Source organism: Dermacentor silvarum, chromosome 6 (genome assembly GCF_013339745.2).
Source record: "Dermacentor silvarum isolate Dsil-2018 chromosome 6, BIME_Dsil_1.4, whole genome shotgun sequence".
NCBI lineage: Eukaryota > Metazoa > Arthropoda > Arachnida > Ixodida > Ixodidae > Dermacentor > Dermacentor silvarum.
The window spans coordinates 177,818,032-177,839,979 of record NC_051159.1 but is presented as its reverse complement, the minus strand read 5'-3'; the positions used below and the strand labels follow the sequence as shown (position 1 = coordinate 177,839,979).

The following is a 21,948-nucleotide window of genomic DNA, read 5'->3' as shown; positions in this document are numbered from 1 at the left end:
TTTCTCAGCAGACGGGCGCTATTATTACTCGGCACTCGAGCCGGAAACCAACGAGCGGTCAGCTTACGCGAATGCACGAACACAAGTTCGCTCAAGTCAACATGACTATATACGCGCCACGTTGAAGCTCTAGCTGCAGCAGTTATACACGGAAGGATAACAGCGGTGTATGCTTCAAGCTCGAATAATGGTTACTGTGTCAAAGCGTTACCCTTTCTCATACCACGGCAGCTAAGTTCATTAGCGTAGCTCATTGGTGGCACGTAATTGCGCATTTCGTCGACCGTCAACAAAAAATTTGTCGCAGTTTCACCCTAAAGGCGAAGCACCAATTGCGATAGCAAATTAGTATAAAGAGCTATACGCAGTAAGGATAGTAGTTTTATCAGCGGTGTAAACTTGGACATGCAGCAGCACCAGCAACGCGCAGAACTGTTGTCGACGTCGTCGGCGTTTTGTCCGCGTTCGCGCCGAACGCGCGCGGCGTTTTTGTATAAATACGTATTTGGTGCCGCAGCTAAACGTCGCCTCCCCTCCCTCCCTCCCGTCCCCCCACGGCCTTTCGCGCGACGGAAAAATTTGCGTTTGCTCTCTATATATGGAAAGGAGGAAAGAGACGCTGAATTCTGCAGCCCTTCAATTGGCGCTGAGCCGTGCTCCCTCAAGGGCTGCAGAAGATAGCGCCAACCTTTCCCTTTCCCTCAAGAACCACTTATCATATCACGGCGCAGAACGCGCGTTTGTTCTCCGACGTGCGTTCGCTCCCCGTGAAAGCGCGCGTCCCTCGCGCCCTTTCACTCGCACATACAGCGTCCGGAGCGCGGCGACGATTTCATCGCCGTTGACGTCATACGGAACCTCACGGCGACGGCAGAAATCTGCTTTGGAGTGTCCATATAATTGCTATCGCAATACAAAGTGTTGGTTCAGGAGTGGAGCTTAGTAATTCCAGTAATTCGACGTTCTCGATAAGGACAATTACAGATCTGATCGTTTGACGTATAAGCTATTTTGATCTGCCTCCATTCGAAGCAGCACGGTCTCGGTATCTTCCGCAAATGACAAGGAAAATCTGGGAGAGCGACTCGACGAAATGATCACCTTATGAGGCATCGTAATGCGCATAAGGGCCACGTGCTTGCTGATCGAAAAGCGAAGAGCGCGTGCATTTTAAAGCATTCCACTTAACTGAGGCAAAGTTATTCGGTTTTACTGTAATAAAGACGCCTGCGTAGCGTTCGCGTACGTTTGAAGCCTAAGAGTGAGTAAAATTAATTATGTTTGAAAAGTTTTAACTGCAGTAAATGGCTCGCCTTGTGGGTGCAGCCATGCATCGCAAGACGCTCGGCGCGCATTATTACATACTCGTATCTTGTGAGGAATGAAACTGACGTTCGCGTCCCGAAGACGCGTGAAGCAATTTGTCTCGATTTCTCCGGTGACACCCGCTGATATACGGGGCCAGAACGGGACACCCTGCATATTTCTGCCTGCGCTAATGGGAAATACGGAGCAAATTACTCATGCACCTCCGACGGCATCGCTGCGCCAATGGAGTCTTCTTAGGGACGCGGGGGGGGAGGGGTCGCCTCATGCGCGAAGAGAGCGATGGGGTGTGCTGTGTACTACGACCTCGGCGACCATGTTGTCTGGTGTGTCTCCGACACGACTGCAATGCGAGTAGCGCTCATAATTTCTCCCGCGTTCAACGCCATGTCACGCACTTACGGTGTTTCTTAACCGTAGTATCATTCTAAAATATGTTGTTTAAGGCTTCGCGCGAGGCTTCATCTTATCTATGAGGTTCACTACAGCACATAAATTGATTAATTATCTTCATGTACAGACCCGCAATCACTAAAAACGCGAAAATAGTCACCAGCTAAGGCACCGGCGCGCACTTGGTGCACGCCGATGTCTAGTATGGAGATATCCGCGAAGAACATCGTCGACCACCTATCTACATTTTTGTTGTCAGTCGTTTTCAGAAACCACACAACAAATGTCCTCATTCATTCATTCATTCATTCATTCATTCATTCATTCAATTGTTGTGTTATGTTATTAGGTTACCAATCAGTTGATCGACTGACTGATTAGTTGATTAATTATCCTGCGGCAACACACATTACATGCAAGTCCATGAGTATAAATGCGCATAGCACCACCTATATAGTGATAACCACTGGCGACGTCGCTAGCGGTGCGCATGTCAGCTTACGCTGACTGGGCTCCCGCTGCGTATGTGCTTGTGCTCGCAAATGTCCGTGCTCATTTCGAGGCTGTGCCGCTATGCTGCAAGGCTTGATGACCACACACTTGTCCATGCGTTATTATTGCGATAGCAATTATAACTGCGATACAACTAATTATAATTGCAATAGCAATTATATGGACACTCCAAGCAAATGTTTGCCGTCGGCGGCGTCGCCGCCATGAGTTTCCGTATATATTTAGGTAATTGTATACTATATACCATGCTATGTTATACAAGATGCGGTACATGCGGGTTATATTGCCACATCATTCCATCACTAAAGTTGCTCATACCAGGTATTACATTCTTGACAAAATTATTCCTCAGAATTTTGATAATGTCAGCCCACAAACAAATGCCATGCAATAAGAACACCGACAGCGCATGCCTTTTATCTTAAATCTTCTCAGGCTTAAATAATAAATGTGCGAAACAATAACAGAGCTCAAACCTGAAAATTATGTAATTTTCTTAGCGCGGCTGTGCACGACCTCCGGCATCGGCCCAGGAAAGAGGTTCGAAACATACCCAATGTGGAAAAGTAGTGGCGAAGGCGCTAAGAGAGACGTCGGCTTTAATTAATAAACGCAAATGAAATTGTCCCATGGCAGGATTCAAACAGAGGACTGCTAGCACAACAGCTCTCTAAGTCAGCTTACGTCTACTTCAATTCATACTGCCACTACAGGTACGAGTCTTGGTGAAATACTCTAACATGCTATCGCATTCATTGCTTCGCCCTTATGGCGGAACTGTGAGATTTTTTGCTTGTAACGTGCTCACAATAACTAAACATATGGGCGCAGTGTATGCGTATAACGATAGGCTTTATACAATTGTTCTGCAACGAGGTATCACTAACAGATTTGTTGTGTAGAATCCTGCCCTTAGCAGGCTCGTTACGCAAGCTGAGCCACGTCAGTCAGCCCATTGATTAGCAAGAAACTTCATATACAATGCGGCTGATAAACAGCAGTTTTGAAAGCATTTAATTTCTCGCCGTTTGCTCATTATCTCAGCTGTTATTTTGAACGAACACGCATTACGAACATTGCGACAAATTTGACACTTCCTCCGCTCTCTCTCGTACAGCAGCTGTGTGGCGGTATTCTCAGCGTGACAATTAGCGATACGCGTTCTTTAATTTACGCCTGCCCTCTCAGTATTGCTCTGGGGTTCCAGTCGCCCATTTATAGACGGTCTGCACTCACTTTGCTACCTTCATTGCGAATGCGCGGCGTAGTGCAGATACGTGTCTAAACAGCTGCTTGCTCTGATATTACGGTTCGTGAAGGATACAATGCGCCAGTAAAAATGCCTAGCAGTTGTTCACATGACCATAACGAAGCTGTATTATTATTTGTGTTGTGGACACAACAATCACGGCAATACATATGGGACACAGTTGCACAGCGACTGTCTCCAACAAGAAAAGCGAATGAACAGGTGAAGTCCATTCTAGCTTCCTTTCCGTAGCGTCTTACAAAACATTACAACTGCTACGTCCGCGGAAATATTATTGGCACAAGGTAATACAACATGAAAACAAAGAGATAAATCAAAGATGAAAATGAGCACGTACACGTGCTGATAATAAGAAAACAAAAAACGTGTATACGTATATGCAGGGCACCGTGGTTTATGAAGTTCGACCACAGCAGAGGGAATCTACAATTGCACACCGTTATGCAAGGATTTAATTCAAAACTTATGAAATGTACCCTTACGCAACGCTCCACTACTATAGAATACTAAAGCACTAACTTTAAATAGGTATACCGGACAATAAAATGCAGTGTTAGAGGAGGAATCATTGTATGCATACTGCGGCGCGAGCTATCACACGCTACCTACCGTACCGTACGCGCTGCAGGACGCACTGCGTCTGCGACAGGCGTCTGTGATTTGTGTCGCGGTCACTGTGACGAATATCCAGGGTTGAAAGATGAGATCGATTTAAGGCTTAATGACTTCATATGTAGAGCTACGTTGGCAAGAGAATTATGGACGTTGAAGCTCCATGGGTGAAAGCAGAATGTATGAATGAATGAATGAATGAATCAATCAATCAATCAATCAAAACTTACCCACCGTGTAGAGGGTGTATAGTTAAAAGTTGGTTACTTCGTTTTGTCAATGCTATAGCTCAAGAAGCTCCACAGTGCGAGATCTTCTCTAGGTCTCTTAGCAGATAAATCTAATATTCGTGCGACAAAAGCTGCCACAGACAGCGATATCGAAGTCTGCGTAAGCAGAGGTTGCTAGACGCCGTCGAGGACCATCTAAATGCCAAAGTGTTCCCGACGGAATGACTAAACGATGGAGAAAATGGGAATAGTCCCATAGATAATGGTAGCACCGTGGAAAGGAAGAAGCAGTTGACTAAAAAAATAAAAAAGCAAGATATCGCAGTGTAAAAACAAAGCATAGAAAAAAAAAGAATCGGAGGAACAATAAGAAAAAAGAAAAGTTGATGGAGCAATGAAAATCAAGAAAAAATGTATACGAATGCATCCGCCATCGCACAGAGAAATTCGTCCTGCTTGCGTGTGTTCACGCTGCATTCAAAGCAATGCGGCGTTTACAGCTGCTTCGGTGAAAAGCTACGCCCCTGTATTGCAGTAATGCCTGACACCACGCTTTTGTTGCCCGCGAACGCTGCGAGCAGCGCCTGTATATGCAGAGTACAAAACGCTCGGACAAAGCGTCGGCAATGTTAGCAAGCCTATGAACAAACAAAAAAACACAAATCTTGAATAGCTTCAGAAAGCGCTGAGGCAATTCCACCAAGACGTAAAGACATCCGGTCCTGTTCGGAGCTTATCGGAAGTTATTCATCGCTTCAATGGGAAGCCGGCTTTGCTAAGTTGTCACAAGAGGGAAAAAGAGCAGCATTCTCGCATGCGAAAGTAAGCACTTGTGAAATCAAAGAATGCCGGCGCTAGAATCGAACCGAAATGCTGGGAACAAGTAAAAAGAAATATTAAGAATAAAAAGTGGGGGGAAGCGCAGGGGAGGTAAGTGACGCCTTTTAGAGCGTCTTTTGTCAGAATATTTTATTTGGCTAAATCTCTCGGTTGACATTATGTGTGCCAAAGTTATGTTTACTTTCGTTCGATCGGGTATTTGCAGTAGAATACCACTGCTGCGCACAAAGCTGACGCATCAAGAGATCCATGCAAGCCCGGTCATATTCGCTAGCGCAGAGGAGCTGAATGTAGCTTAATCGATAATGAAGTACACCACTCATGCCTAAGAAGACAACCATTTGCTACGTTCGGTTTCCAGAGCAGCGCCAACAGTCACGCACGTCAAAAACAGATCGATAAGCCTCCCGCTTTTTTTTTTTTTTTTTTTTGTCAACCTGCTGAAGCAGTGCACGGCAAACAGGGAACGCAAGTAAAGCAAAAACAAAACACGAAAATTGATCACGATGAAATTGCCACGTATAACCCAGTTACAGGCTCAATTATTATTATTATTATTATTATTATTATTATTATTATTATTATTATTATTATTATTATTATTATTATTATTATTATTATTATTATTATTATTATTATTAACGTAAGCATAAATAAACACCATACAGAGAGAAGGAGAATGGGGGTAGCAATTGGGCTAGAAAGACACCACGCCCATTCTCTCCACGGAAAAAATAAATAAGAAGAAAAGGAAGGCACACTGGCAGCCGAATAAGCGCACAAAATACAAAGGAAAAATGCGTGGAATATTGCGGACACCAAGAACACAGCTGCTTTGATAAACCTGTTATCATCTACTGCCTGTTCAAGTTGTACACATTACGGATCTCAGCAATAAAACTACATAAATACTCGCAGGATTATTTCATCTCTGCTACAAGGCTGGGAATCTACTTGCACTGCTCAGGATGTTTCTCTAATCGTATAGCAGCCACCGGCCAGAGCGAACGCTCCCCTATGCTCATTGACATTATACACAGCACGAGGTGCATGTCCCGTTTGTGTTAGTCTGTGTGGAAAAAAAGAGAGAGCGCCCCATTACGCTGACCGCCACGATTTGAAACGTAACGTATGCGCGGGCACGTGACAAGCGACTGCAAGCCTCTGCACATTGCTGGCACGGCTGACGTTCACGCTCGGCTGACGCGCTTCGTGTCAGCACAACTGGGATGCCAACAACGTCAACATGCATTAGAGGCAGCGTTGAAAACGAGCCAAGCGTGCAAACAGCACGAGAAGAGTAACGGCGCGCAGCCTTCCGTGAATTCCACAAACGGCGCCAAAAGGAAGCTCTAGAAAGAAGCAAGGCGTCTGTAATGAGTAACATCAGCGATTCAACTTGGTAAAAAATAGAAAATACGACAGCGAGCTAGAAGAAAAATTAACGAAGAACAGCAATAGCGTCGTGCCTTCCTCTACGTGCGGAAGGAAGCGTGTTCTCCAGACGCTGCCGCAACGGAACAGGCACGCCAGATAACACGGCCAACTGGGACGCTTATTAAGTCTTTCAGGACGCATAAGAAACGAAAGGAAACGTGAGACAGTTGTTCGACACCGATAAGAAAAGTACCGGGCTATCTCGTTACATAAGAGTACAGAACGCGAGCACGATATGTGTCCTTGCCGACACATGCTGGCACGCAGTACAGTCACGACCAGTGGGCACGGCGGCGCCTTTGTGGCGCCAGACGGCAAGCGCAATCGGAGCTTGCTGTTCGACTTCTTGGCAGTCCCTGAGATGCGAAGTCGCTTGACGGGCACCGCTCCACTCGTGTGTCCTGGAGTAGACACTTAAGCACGATTTAAGGTTCATCAACCGTGGCGAAGTGTTGTCAAAGTAGGCAGTGAAGACTGCAACCAAGAGGCGGCGCTGCCCTCCTGTTTTCGTTAGAAGATCGCAGTATCCATAGAATGGGAACGCACTTAACCTAGTGCAGGATGCGTAAGTGTATTTATATAAACAGAGGAAACTAGCAAGATATGGCGGTAAGACTGGTGGCACACAAGGCAGGGAAAACGCGCAATACTATTCATTTTGAATACTTCAACTTGGCGCACAAAACACAAAAACAATTCAAAATTATAACACCGCAAAGATATATAAACGAAGATAATTCGTGGTACCGCTATGTTTAAAAACAGAGGACGCTCACGTTTTAAAGATGGTGAAGAAACAAACACTGCCAGAAGCGTGAATTTATCTATTTATAGGGCGAACGTGTGCACGGAAAGACAAGCAAGTCTGAAATAACAACTATAAAGGAGAACGGGTCAGGTAGAACTTGTGGTTGTAGCTGGTGTAATTGGTGCGTTATTGCTTACAATAGGCTTGGCGCGAAGCAAACGAACACGCAAGAAAAAGGCACACAATGACTATGTGTTCTTGTGCACTCTTAATCTAGTTGTCGATAAGTTCCAATAAGAAAGTGGAACAGTTTTACAAGCTCCACCGATGGAAGAGCCGACGCTCAAAGACATTCCTTCCAGATAGATTCCACTCAGAAAGCAGAACGTTTTTTTTTTTTTTTTTTTTTTCTCCTTTGTGAAAATGCCTTACTTACTTAATGGAACTTATGTGTAACAAGATTAAGAGCGTACAAATACACACCATCTCCTTGTGTCATTTCATTTGTGATCGCTTGCTTCGCGCTAAACCTATTGTAAACGATCATGGGTCAAGTCTGTCCCCTATTAATACGTGTATCACCATACATTTCAGAGTAGTCTGTGACGCTCGCGTACATTCGAGAACTTACAACACTATTCGCATCGCGCGCGTAATCTCATTAGGCTCGTCTCTTTCGTTGTAGGATGGGCAACATTCAAGAAATTTCGGATACACTAAGCCCGTCTTAAGCCGAGGGATAACTTGATAACAGTGATAACCCAGTGAAAAACAGTCACGTGTAAAAGGTACGTGTGACAATATCGCCATCATCATCATCACCATGAAGTCGACGTGGTGTGCCGAATAAAGGAATAGTTAACGATACGATTAAATGATTTTATATTTTCTCGCGGGAAAAAAACGAAAGAGTGCATAATCATTTTGTGGGAAAGGACGAAGTGTCCCTCGAATATTGAAAATATGGTTGTTGAGAACACGGCCTTTGCTACCTCTTTAAACAATGAAATAAGTTGTAGGCGTTATGTGCGGAATATACGAAATAAAGACCTTAAATAAAGATTAGTCACGTTGATGCTACTTGCATTTATGTCTTTTTGAATAATAATGATAGTTTATTGATAATTGTGCGTGAAGTATTCGCACATAGAATCATATTTAGTACTCAAATGCCTGAACTTGGGTCCCCTAATACGCCAAAAGAGACGAAGAGAGAAACGTTTAGTGATAAGAAAGGTGGAAAGGTCGGTCGGAAAAGCTTGTCTCTAGCCTTCTATACTCTACAACTGGCGTAAAGGGTGAGGGAAAGACCGACAAAGAATGAGGAGAAAATTAGGTGACGATGCAACACTAGTAATCAGTCCAATGTATACGGTACACACATCGTGCACACACAGATACACGAAGCGTGCTCTCGGCAGCATGTTGCACACTAATGCAAAGTTATATGACGTCCGCATGTCCATACGTGATAGGTGTCTTGCACATAAACACATTATACACATATAATCGCTACCGCGAAGCAGCATAGCACCAAGCAGCGGCTCGAGAGCTTCAAACATTTGAACCGTTGTCGTAGCAACTGGTGTTTTAACGCCACCGAGCCGGATTCGCAAGGCACTAATCAACTTCCTGAATATAACATTGATTTGTTCATCCGGTAACGAAGATGCAGGTTTGTTGTACGGCGGCTGCGCTTCTACACTAATATCTTCTGACGGCACGGAAGGCCACACTGCAGAATCTTTGTCCGCCAATCTTGAATAAGCTCTAGGTGGTTTCCGTGACGGCAAAGAAGCCATGGAAGTTCACTTACCAGTCGACTCTACTTGATAACGCAGTTGCTTTCAGTGCAAGCCGGGCACAACCTGAAAGAGGTGAAGTACGATATTACAAAACTATTCGCAAGAAGTTACGCAATGCAGCCATAAAAAAAAAGCGAAGCTCAAGATAATTTGAGACTGCTGCTACAGGGATGTCACAGACCCCGCGTTTCCAGGAATACGAGCAGAAAAAGCTGCTCATTTTCATAATCCAAGATTCTCCACGTGATGAGTTGAAATCACAGACGGTTTACGCTTATGTGTTTTTCATGGCAGGCAAATTAGGTTCGCCTATGCCAGATACAAGGAAGTAAGAATAGATGCACCAGCACCGTCGTTGCGCAACGCGCGAAAGCTCCCAATTTCGCAAGGCTTTGCTTCAGCAGAAATGAAATGCCGCAATGCAGTCCATTTTCTACCGTCATCGGTTATACAGCCTTCATAAAAAATACACAGGCGAGACAGCACCTATCTATAACTGACTGCAAGCCAAGTTATGAAGCACTGGCTTCCGCCGAGCGCGAACCTTCCTCCAGAAAGCTGATTCTAATTCGCAGCTTCCAAAGCCTTAAAATACAAGATTTTCCAAAACTACCACCTTATTGTCTATCGTCCTCATAGCGACGTATACAACGAACTGTGTTGTATTTCAATCATTTTTGTTTGTTTGTTGGTGTTGCACCCTTTTTGTTTTCAAGAAAGCTATACACATCTGATCATAAAATCAAGGTACACCACTTCCCTTTTTATGTAACCGACATCTGCGTCCAAAAAAAGAAAGGAAATAGTCATGACACAGAAGCTTTTAAGAGGGCACAAGACAAAGCCAAAGACACAAGTGAGCACATGCACCTATGTCTGCGTCCTTGTCTTTTTTTTAACAAGCGAATAAAATACCGTTAGATTAGTTTCCTGAAAGAAAAAGAATAACGTTTACTCAAAGTACAAATCCGCCGGAGGATCACATGCCCTCCGCGCCGGTACGACACACATTGAACGGGGGGGGGGGGGGGGGGGGGGGGGGGGAGAGTAGGAGACGAGAAGTGATAACAGCGTTAAGCGCTCATTGCACAATTCAAGACGTGTGCACTGTCTCCAGTTATGTTGAGCCCGACAAAACGTACACATGCGAACCCTGCACACCGTGTACGCAAAGCCTGGAAAGGCCCGCACAGACGAATCACATCTTGTCCCAGGCGCGATAACAGCGCACGCGGCGTGAAGAAATTGCACAGACACGAGAAATCGCGTTCGGGTAAGGGCACTAATGTGGGTGAAAGCGGGTTGGGGTGCCCCCAACTTTAATGCTAACCATTCTGCTCCGAGTCTAGCCACTTTCTGGCTCGCGAGAGTATCCGGCCGTTTTTGTGGGTCGATCCCGGTGATAGTGCAGTCTAAAATCATGTGCCCCACTGGCGACAGGCTATATGCCACTGCGCATGTGTCCCTGGGCCTGCCACTGCGTATGCACCACTAGATTTTAGTTTACTTTCAATCTTACATCTTGCCATTACAAACATTGTCTTACTTACCTAGAAGTATAAACACTACAGGCTATAAACTCTACATAACCGTTCGTTACACAATAGTTACATTATTTTATACAACCGTTCTCCGCAAATCATGAAAGTTTCGTATTAGGCGCACATCAACTGCAGTTAAGCCTGCGATTTTTTTTCTGCAGGATTCACGTAACAATGCGAAAGCGGGTATGCATAAAATTCGGACAATGATTTGTGATGTCACACAGCGAGATGCTCCCGGCCGAGCGTTCAAGACGTCAGCAGGCGAAAGAAAACCATCCCGCCGAGCACGGCACGGGACAGCGTCGAAAGAACGAAAAGAACGCAAAAAAAAAAAAAATGAGAGCGACGCAAGACGACGGTGTCGCAAGTTTACAAACGACTCTCGTTCTGCCTCTTTCGAGATGCGAGGCGATGCAAAAGAAAACAGCCATTCACGGACAATTGCCCCGTTTCCTTTTGTGTCCGTTCCTTTTATCTTTTCTTGCAACAAACGAGAAGAGAAAACCATCTTCGCGCAGTTGTATCGACGGGCGCAAAAATAAAAGCGGGCAAGCACATCGATCGCGCCCACCCCTCCCTTCAACGTGTGGGCCGTGGAGGAGGAATCGATGACCCAACAAATATCGCGGCCACGTAACAACGTGCCTCACAAAGGCGCTCGGGACATTGCCGTCGCGCGACGACCGCGGTCGACACTCCCACGCCGCCGGTCGCGGCATTCTGCCTTTAGAGTCAGAGCCCCGCTTCTTCCATTCATTCGCGTCCACCGTGTATGGAAGCACGAATGCGCCGCCGCACATAAAGGGGAAACCCCGCCGCGTGCACGCCTTTTTCTCACGCAAATGGGGCGTCTAATTGAACGCTTTCTCGCTAGAACCGTAGAGCGCTGCGAAAGACAGATCCACCGGCAGCAGTGATCGTTGAGCGAACTCTGAAAGATCCATCTGTGCGCACGTAATCGTAATGGGCAAGGGCCTCGGCTGTGGCGTAAGTGTCGATCGTGATCAGTGAACCGCGCGTGCACTGCCAAATCGCGAAGCCATCCTCATTTGCATATAAAGTTTCCTGAAAACATTAATAGAGGCAACTCTGGCACACCGATCATGCAGCCATGAGAAGGATGGGTATACAGCGCACAGATTTGTCTAATATTGTGGCTTCTCACGTTCTTGCCGCATTATATATATTATGCTTAATTTAAAGAAAAGGAAATTAAAAGATTCAATGTCCCGAAACTACACAGTGGGGTATGAAAGACGCCATAGTAGAGGACATCGGAGAAATTTCGACCACCTGGGATTCATTAACCTGAATGCAAAAAAAAAAAAAGGGGGGGGGGGGGGGGGGCGCTACACAGGCGTTCTTGAGTTTCGCCATGCTCTAAATGCGGTCGCCGCGGCCGGGAATCGAACGCGCGACCTCGTTCTGGGCAGCTAAACGCCACATAGCCACTGAGCCAGCCACCACGGCGAGATGTATTTTTCGAAATTTCCAAGTAAACCCAGTTTTATAAACGAGTGAATGTAGTAAAGTATCTGCACGCACTGAGTGATAGACGCAATTTGTTGCGATTACAGCGCAATATTTTGTCGAATGCGATCAATATGCAAAGTCGCAACGTTGATTGAAGCCAAAAGAACGAAGTCGAGGCCAATCCATGCACAATGGCCATCATGAATTACCATACTGAGGGAACCGTCACACTAGCAGCTCCCGTAGACGCTATTGCCCGATTTACCTCCAGTGGTTTTCGTAGAAAGCTGTGATATTTAAAGAGCTTTGCGAAACTTCTTCAATCCAAAGTTTTGTTAACAGCCTGGTGAACTCTGACTATAGCTGTCGTCTACCCCGGCTCGCAGAACGGTGCACGGCTCCAGTGAGACAGAACGCGAAGAAGAATAGCGTGTACGGGCCTTTTTCACTTTCATTCCTAATTTTTGCTGGCTAAACAATTGCGAATAAAGTTTCGTAACCGCGCTCACGGTCACTGCCTGCACGGTCATTTCAGTTGATAAAACACCTAAAATAAATGTAGAAAACGAAACAATAGCATTCTAGCACTCGCGGATGTCCTTTTTTTTCTTTTGCTTCATCCAGATTCGTTATTGTCAAATGAGCAGTGTCGTGGCCTTCATACCATTTCGTCACCTTTCATCCGTGCCCTCGGGGTCACCTGCGCCATAAAACTTCAATGGATGAGCGCCCTCTTGGTTTTCGCACTTTCTTTTTACACCGGGTAAGTTTCTGTTACTTTTTGTTTTTCAAGTCTCCTCTCCGCGTTCCGCAAATCTCGCTGAAACTGCGCCTGGGTGCAACGGCGAGTGAATGCGCACAGCTCGACACATTTCGTAACCGCCGCGCAAAGAACGTGTAGTAAACAACAAAATTGGCAACTGCATAAAACATACCGCTTTCACGGCGCTGCAGTGTCGCAGGTCGAAGTAGCTAAAACTGCGGTGCGACGCTAAAGCCATGCATCGAGTTCTTGAAAAGCCCAGATGGTGATTTCGACATAGCGCAACGGCACGGAAAACGCGTTAGCGCTGCGGTGCACGCTAGCCAGTGGCCAAGGACTGCTCGTTGCATCGCAACCGCGTCTCTAAGCACGGAAGCGAGTCAGTCAGCCCGCAAGCCGCTTGAAATCCATACGGGATAACTAGTATTTTATATGGAAATACGCATGCAATGCACAGAGAGGGAGATAGGGAAGGAGCGGATAGAAAAGGTAGTTGAAGATGAGAATAATTGAACTAAATAATAATAATAATAATAATAATAATAATAATAATAATAATTGCTTTCAAACACATATAAACTTGAGAGGAAAGGGAAAGCGAGGAGCAGGCTGCCACCGGAAGGGGCACAACGCCCGCCTACTCTTAGAAAGGAGTAAGAAACATAGAAATGGAAGATATGAAGAAGGGGAGGGAATATGAAAGAAAGAGAAAGATGACAAATCTCAGAGAATTAACCAGGAGGAGGAAAGAGAAAGGCAGAAGGCAGGGAGGTTAACCAGAATAACGTTCGGTTGGCTACCCTACACCGGGGGAATGGGAAAAGGGAACAGAAAGATGACAGGGAGAGAGAGGAGGGAAGGAAAGAAGGGAAATTAACTAGAACACACAAGAGAGAGATGGAGCAAGGAGAGGAAAGGGAGGGAGGTCAACCAGACGAGCGTCCGGTTTGCTACCCTACACTAGGGGTTAGGAAAAGGGGGAATGGAAAGAGGGAGAGAGTGAGCAATGACCACGGAACACACAAAGTACAGGTCACACACAGTAGGGCCGGTCACTGCAGGTCACGCTACTAAAGAGTGTTAAAATAGAAGAAATAGTGTCTGAGGTCCTGTCATTTGAAAACAGAAATAAGCCACAAACGTGAACCGAAGTTCTAGAAAAGGAAGTAGAGCGCGATGAGCCTGATCGCGTCGAGACGCACAACCACTGGGGTACAAGCATAAGAAAGCATGACAAACGAAATAAACGCGCCGGTATATACAGGGTGTCCCAGCTATCACGCAGCACGATTTAGAAAAAGAGGAACGGCGTTACGCGAAGCAAACCTAGTGCGTATTGTTTCCAATACAGTGGAGTCATCATCATCATCATCATCAGCAGCAGCAGCAGCAGCAGCAGCAGCAGCCTATATTTATGTCCACTGCAGGACGAAGGCCTCTCCCTGCGATCTCCAATTACCCCTGTCTTGCGCTAGCGTATTCCAACTTGCGCCTGCGAATTTCCTAACCTCATCATCCCACCTGACTTTCTGCCGTCCTCGACTGCGCTTCCCTTCTCTTGGTATCCATTCTGTAACCCTAATGGTCCACCGGTTATCCATCCTACGCATTACATGGCCTGCCCAGCTCCATTTCTTCCGCTTAATGTCAACTAGAATATCGTCTACCCCCGTTTGTTCTCTGATCCACACCGCTCTCTTCCTGTCTCTTAACGTTACTCCTAAGATTTTTCGTTCCATTGCTCTTTGTGCGGTCCTTAACTTGTTCTCGAGCTTCTTTGTTAATCTCCAAGTTTCTGCCCCGTATGTTAGCACCGGTAGAATGCAATGATTGTACACTTTTCTTTTCAACGACAGTGGTAAGCTCCCAGTCAGGATTTGGCAATGCCTGCCGTATGCACTCCAACCTAATTTTATTCTTCTGTAAATTTCTTTCTCATGATCAGGGTCCCCTGTGAGTAATTGACCTAGATAAACATATTCCTTTACAGATTCTAGAGGCTGACTGGCGATCCTGAATTCTTGTTCGCTTGCCAGGCTATTGAACATTATCTTTGTCTTCTGCATATTCATCTTCAACCCAATTCTTGCACTTTCTCGATGAAGGTCCTCAATCATTTGTTGTAATTCCTCTCCATTGTTGCTCAATAGGACAATGTCATCTGCAAACCGAAGGTTGTTGAGATATTCGCCATCGATCCTCACTCCTAATTCTTCCCAGTCTAAGAGCTTGAATACTTCTTCTAAGCATGCAGTGAATAGCATTGGAGAGATTGTGTCTCCTTGCCTGACCCCTTTCTTGATAGGTATCTTTCTACTTTTCTTGTGGAGAACCAAGGTAGCTGTGGAATCCTTGTAGATATTTGCCAAGATATTCACGTATGCCTCCTCCACTCCTTGATTACGCAATGCCTCTATGACTGCTGATATCTCTACTGAATCGAATGTCTTTTCATAATCTATGAAAGCCATATAGAGAGGTTGATTGTACTCCGCAGATTTCTCGATTACCTGATTGATGGCATGGATATGGTCCATCGTAGAATATCCCTTCCTGAAGCCAGCCTGTTCTCTTGGTTGACTGAAGTCAAGTGTTGTCCTGATTCTATTGGAAATTATCTTGGTGAATATTTTATACAATACTGAAAGCAAGCTAATGGGTCTGTAATTCTTCAATTCTTTAACCTCTCCCTTCTTATGGATAGGTATAATGTTGGCGTTCTTCCAGCTCTCTGGTACACTTGAAGTTGTGAGGCATTTGCGTATTGTTTCCAATACAGTGGAGTAGCCGGTAGCAATTCTTTCAGTACTGAGATTTAATTAGGTAATTGTAATTAATTATCTCACTCGGAAAGTACTGTCCTAATTATCAAAGTGTTAATGAGATAGTTGTAGAGCAATATGAAAGCTCCCGATACAGCCTTCTGTTGCTCAATACTTGCTACATAAATGTGTTTTTCCGAGCGTGAGAGAAGCCCGCGAATACACGCAGAATTGCCGCGCGACTGGCCGCTCGAGGAACTTTGCGTGTATTTGCGGGCTTCTCTCACGCTCGGAAAAACACTTTTATGTAGCACGTATTGAGCAACAGAAGGCTGTATCGGGAGTTTTTCATGTTGCTCTACAACTATTTCATTGACACTTTGATAATTAGGACAGTACTTCCCGAGTTAGATAATTAATTACAATTACCTAATTAAAATTCAGTAATGAAAAAAATTGCTGCCGGCTACTCCACTGTATTGGAAACAATACGCACTAGGTTTGCTTCGCGTAACGCCGTTCCTTTTTTTTTTTTAATCGTGCTGCGTGATAGCTGGGACACCCTGTATAATGGATCCCGTCGTACGTGCACCGTGAAGCCATAATACAGTGTACACATGCAAGACGCTTGAGCAATGATGAACGTACGCCGCATGCCTATTGTCGGGTGCATGACACTAGTGTGTGACACGCAAGGCCAATCGGTAGCATAGAAGCACTACACTGCAGGTTCTAAATGATCACGGATGCAGTATAGGCAGCGTAGCATGCGTTCATGCGAATGCGGCCTGTAGCAGGCGATGATCTTGCACACGCATGGCCCTCGTGTTTGCTTACACATGAATACTACATCTCACTGTATAGAGCGCAGCACAACAGGGTGATAGGAAAATGGGCGTAGGAGCATGTTGATAATCACGACAATTTCTACGATAACGCCGAAGTGTTCGCTTGAACAGTCAGGCTCCACTGAGGGCAATGGTGAAGCCATTAGTGCTTAGCCGTTAGTGCTTGAGCAGTGCAGAAGACAATTTCGACATAGCGCAAAGCCACGGAACACGGCGTGCAGAATGTTAACTAAGCTGAACATTCACTGCATAACTTCAGGGGGAAAAGGAAACGACAGGAGCTTTCGCCCACTGGCAGACAGTGATGCGAAAAATTCCATCACTACCTGGCACCTAGACGGCAGCTTAATTGGCTTTCAAGTGGGCCGCGGTGAAATGAGCGACCATCTGATACAGGGCTACGAAGGTAAAATAGATGTTTCTGACTTTCAAGCGCACACATTTCGTGCCATAAATAGAGGCACGTCGTATACACGGCAGTTTATTACGCTTCATCCGTAGCAAGATGTCATGCATGATGTCATATATATGCATGAAGAATCTTGATGCATATATTCGCGAGTCGGGTTTTTACACTACAGCGACCTTCTTGAATTTGTTTTTTATAGGTTGTCAAGAAATGAGATGAGAGAGGTAAGAGAGATCAGGAAAATTGTGAGTGAGATAAGGACGAAAGAAATAGAGGGGTAACCACTGTCCGTCCGCCAGGCTAACATGTGCTTGTTATATCGCAGGATATCTGTTTGCATCGGCTGTCGCATTCGGTAAGTAGGACATGTAAAAAAAAAAGAAAGAGAGGGTGCACTTCGGCATATTCTACTCGCACGTTCGCGGCACTTGAAATGCGAACATTCTCGAACAAGTTAGAAAAAAGAGAGAGAAGAAAGAGACAATGCGTTTTGAAACACTGAAGGCCTTTAACCGGCGAGCCAAGTTTAAAACAAATTTCGTTTCGCAGAATCACTCGATCCGGTCTAAAGTTCGTTTCTGTATTCACTGAGCAACCTTCAAAGAGACCATGGAGCATTCTTGTCACGCCTTTCCTGCACTTCAATCTTTCGGAATATTTAGTCGACAGTGTCACGTGCGGGTGTTCTGTTCCAAGGTGAAGCATTAAAAAAGTGGATACGGATAACGAAATAGGCTGGAGGAGGTCCGGTCCCAAAACACATTTTATTGCATGTCAGAAAATGAAGTTCGTCATTGACCAGTTTTCTTTGATGCGAAATAACTAAGCCCCCCCCCCCCCCCCCCTATTTTATTAAGCATCAGCCATCATAACAAAAAAGAAAAAGAAGTAGAAAAAAATGCGCGACGTGTGCACGACTGGTCGCAAGCATTGCACATACTGCATCAACCTCACTCCCAGGAAAGTCATATAGCGTGCTTCCAGCGAAGAAAAAGTAATAGGAAAAGGCCCAGAGATTAATAAACGGCAGACCAATTCACGGCAAAATATTTGCAGACATTTGGCTCTTGTATAGACATCGTAACTACACAACATTTGTCCATACAGGGACAAAATCAAGACTGTACGCAGATAACCAATAGACTGTGTTTGTTTCAAGAGAGGAGAGCGCGACAATTAGGTAGCGTAAAATATATGTGCAAGAGATCTGTGGAGCAGATTCATTTTAATTTAGCTCTGTATGTAAATCACGTCCATTTAATACATTGGTTCTTCCAATGAAAGTTCAGTTCGCACGCTCTACGCAGATCGCTCTGGCGGGGCTTTCAATTCCAACATACGGCCTCCAGTGAAGAGCAGTAAAGACGCTCTGCCCACTCCGCTCTAAAGAGATTCCCGGGGCCACTGCATCGACGAGGAGCTGCAGCTGAGTGGCCCTGTCACGCGGCAGCTTAGTCGACCGAGCAAGACGAAGCCTCGCGTGTAGGCGGATGGGTATTGATTATGAAAAGCGGGGATCGGGCAGAGCATTAGCGTACGACAGACATCCCTTCTATTCGCGTCCAGCCTTGGCCGAGATATCGCGCGGCCGCGGTCAATATCGGCTCCTTCCGCCCGGCCCTCTTCTTCCACTCTGCAGCATTATTCGCTCAGTGCCCATCTACTACGACCGACGACAAGCAGCTCTAAATTTGGCATAGAGAAAGCCAATATAATACGTAATATGAAAGACGAGCACCAAGTAGGTCTGGAGCCCTTGGCCCACGAATGTGCTCTTCAAAGACGCGCGCTTGTTGCTCTAAAAGAGTTTCTGGAGGACAGCGATATTTTCAGCCATTACTAGGGTAAGAAGTGAATGCAATGCGTTTGCTCGGTCAGAATGAAGATGTGCGTTGTATTTCATATTCTTCTTGAAGCATTCATATATATGCAATCTTTCTTTCTCTCCCTTGTGATGTTTCGTGGTTCGTGTATTTATGTTTGTCTTATTTTATGATGTGTTCATTTCGCCTTTGCGTATTTGAATATAAAGTATTCGCAGATTTGTCGTGTTACAAAGGCTCACCGGCACATGCCTTGGTGCCGATATCTCCTTATATTGCCCTCTAAATAAATAAATAAATAAATAAATAAATAAATAAATAAATAAATAAATAAATAAATAAATAAATAAATAAATAAATAAATAAATAAATAAATAAATAAATAAATAAATAAATAAATAAATAAATAAATAAATAAATAAATAAAAGGAAGCAAGAGAGAGATGTGCGTTCGAAAAAGTAAATGCTTACAGCGAATCCCTTATTAGCAGGCGAGCAAATACAAATTCAACATTATTCCACTTATTGCGGAAAAGAAAGAAGCCGGTATGGCGAATAAGGTGGAGGTGGACTGAATAAGATTTCGTCAGAAGGATTTCTACTGTGCTTCCACGTAACAACATCGACAGTTATCCATGATAGAATACTAAGTTTAGACGTTTCCTCGTTGTGTTACGACTTTATCATTTCATCACACTTTTTAGCGAGAATTGTTTAGTACCGGGTGCCAACTTAACCAGTGTGACGCCTAACAACATGACATTGTAAATTAGTCGTCAGCCAGCGTCAGCCACTGTTTTCATCTATCTTTGCTCAACATAGCAAAGGTTTTTACACCGTAATAAGACTAATCACTGTTTTTACCAACCACTGTGATCACAGCAGAGTTTATCGGCGAAGCGTTTTGTTTTCACAGGAATGCCAAGGAACGCCTGCACATTAGAGAACGCTCGATTTGCAAAAACAGTTTCGCCATAAGGGTGAAGCAATCAATGCGATAGCAGCATGTTAGAATATTACACGACGTGTAAGACTCGTAGTTGTAGTGGCAGTACGAATTAAAAAATTATGGGGTTTTACGTGCCAAAACCACGATCTGATTATGAGGCACGCCGTAGTGGGGGACTCCGGAAATTAGTGGCAGTACGAATTGAAGTAAACGTAAGCTAAATAAGTAAAAGCGAGCTGTTGTGCTAGGGGTCCTCTGTTTGAATCCTGCCATCGGACAATTTCATTTATGCTTATTAATTAAAGTCAACGTCTTTCTTGTCGACTTAACCACAACTTTTCCGTATTGGGTATTTTTCAAACCTCTTTCCTGGGCCGATTCCGGAGATCGTGCACAGCCGCGCCAAAAAAAAAAATACATAATTTTCATGTTCGAGCTCTGTTATTGTTTCGCACTTTTAATATTTAAGCCTGAGAAGATTTAAGACAAATGGCAATCGCTGTCGGTTTTTCTCTTTCATGGCATTTCTTTGTGGGCTTCCATTTTTAAAATTAAGAGGAATAATTCTGTGAAGAATGTAAGACCTGGTACGAGCAACTTTAGTGATTGAATGATGTGGCAATATAACCCACATGCACCGCATCTTGTATAGCCATAGCATGGTATATAGTATACAATTACATAAATATATACGGAACCTCACGGCGACGAAGACGCCAAAAATTCGCTTCGAGTGCACATATAATTGCTCTCGCAATAAAAGCAGAGCAAGTGTGGTTCTTCGTGGACGGCGGTTTCAAATTTTGAGTTCCCAAAACGCCTCACGGATCTCCACGCTCAGCTTCGTTCTGACTCTCGTATGCTTACCGGCCATAATACGTCTTTCCGAGAAACAGAAAACTCGGAGCTTACGTAGTATAAAAGCGGGATAAAATCGGCCGTGTAGAGGACGCGCGATCAGGTTACGGGCTTGATGACGCGCCCCGTTTTATCCATATCGCTGAAAGCCCAAGACCTTTGCGTGTCAAGTTCGTTTTTCTTCTCGTTTTCTGCTTGTTAGATACTCGCTGTTTGTTGGTCTTTCCCGCATGAGCGCAGTGCGTGAGTGCAAGGGAGCAATGATGCGCGGCAACACCACTAAATACTAGATGCCCTAAAGGTACTATACTACTTCACCGCAGTATAACAGACAGTTACGAGTGCCCTGGTAGGACATTTGAAATAGACGACGCAACGACGCACTAGCGTCGCATGCATGCTTGTTTGAAGGTGAAAGCGTAATCTGGGTAGGCAACAATGAGTCTCTTCGACTTGACCTCCACGACGGCCCAGGACTGCCCTGAAGCACCATTTTCAGCCAATGAGCGTTGGTGTACGCAGCGTCACGGGCAGTCCTGGGCCATCCGGGGCTATTCAAGTCGAAGAGACCACATATTGCCAAACACTACTGACGCTAAAGTGACCAGACTATACACGAAGTGCTGAGACTGCACAATGTTTGATATTATAATACTGTAGACCATAGCGTGCCATACGACAATATAATTAAAATTAAATTGATGTCATGAAGTTCAAAAAAATATGGGGTTTTACGTGCCAAAACCACGATTCTGATTATGAGGCACGCCGTAGTGGGGGACTGCCGGAAGCTTGGACCACCTGGGGTTCTTTAACGTGCACCTTTAAGTACACGGGTGTTTTCGCATTTCGCCCCCATCGAAATGCGGCCGCCGTGGCCGGGATTGAACCCACGACCTCATTCTCGCTAGCGCTACGCCATAGCCACTGGGCAACATGGCAACATAACCTTGCAGTACGAAGGCATCCCGAAACGTTAGAAGACACGCATTGTTCTTTCCGCACTAGCACGGTTCGTCCGTAAATGACGGAGGGTATGGAGATAAATGAAACACGCTGAGCCCGGTTGGCTACCCTGCACTGCACGGCCCTGTTTTCGGCACCCTACGCCGGAAAAGGGCGAAAGGGGTTAGGCAGAAGCTGATAAGAGAGATATTATTCACGCATGCAAGCAATGTTGAGTTGTTCGTCATTGCATCAAAACGGGGCGTAAAGCATCTTGCCCCCCCCCCCCCCCCCCCCCACACACACACACACACGCACACTTGTGAGCATAGCTGGAGCTGTCGACTTATTAGTGCCTTACTGATGCACTGCACAGAACAACATCGTAATACGATGCACC

General features: G+C 45.2%; 1 protein-coding gene across 6 annotated transcripts in view; it reads right to left on the bottom strand.

The window, feature by feature from the left end:
* The window catches only part of LOC119456458 (diacylglycerol kinase beta-like), a 468,550-nt gene that overhangs the window by 348,249 nt on the left and 98,353 nt on the right, over positions 1-21,948 (bottom strand). For 4 of the 6 annotated variants that reach the window (XM_049669879.1, XM_049669881.1, XM_037718259.2 and 1 more), the window contains exon 2: positions 9,186-9,237. The exons of the other annotated variants lie outside the window; for them this stretch is intronic. The gene's annotated coding sequence lies outside the window, so the exon portion shown is untranslated. The remainder of the gene's footprint in view (positions 1-9,185; positions 9,238-21,948) is intronic. 6 annotated transcript variants of the gene reach the window in all.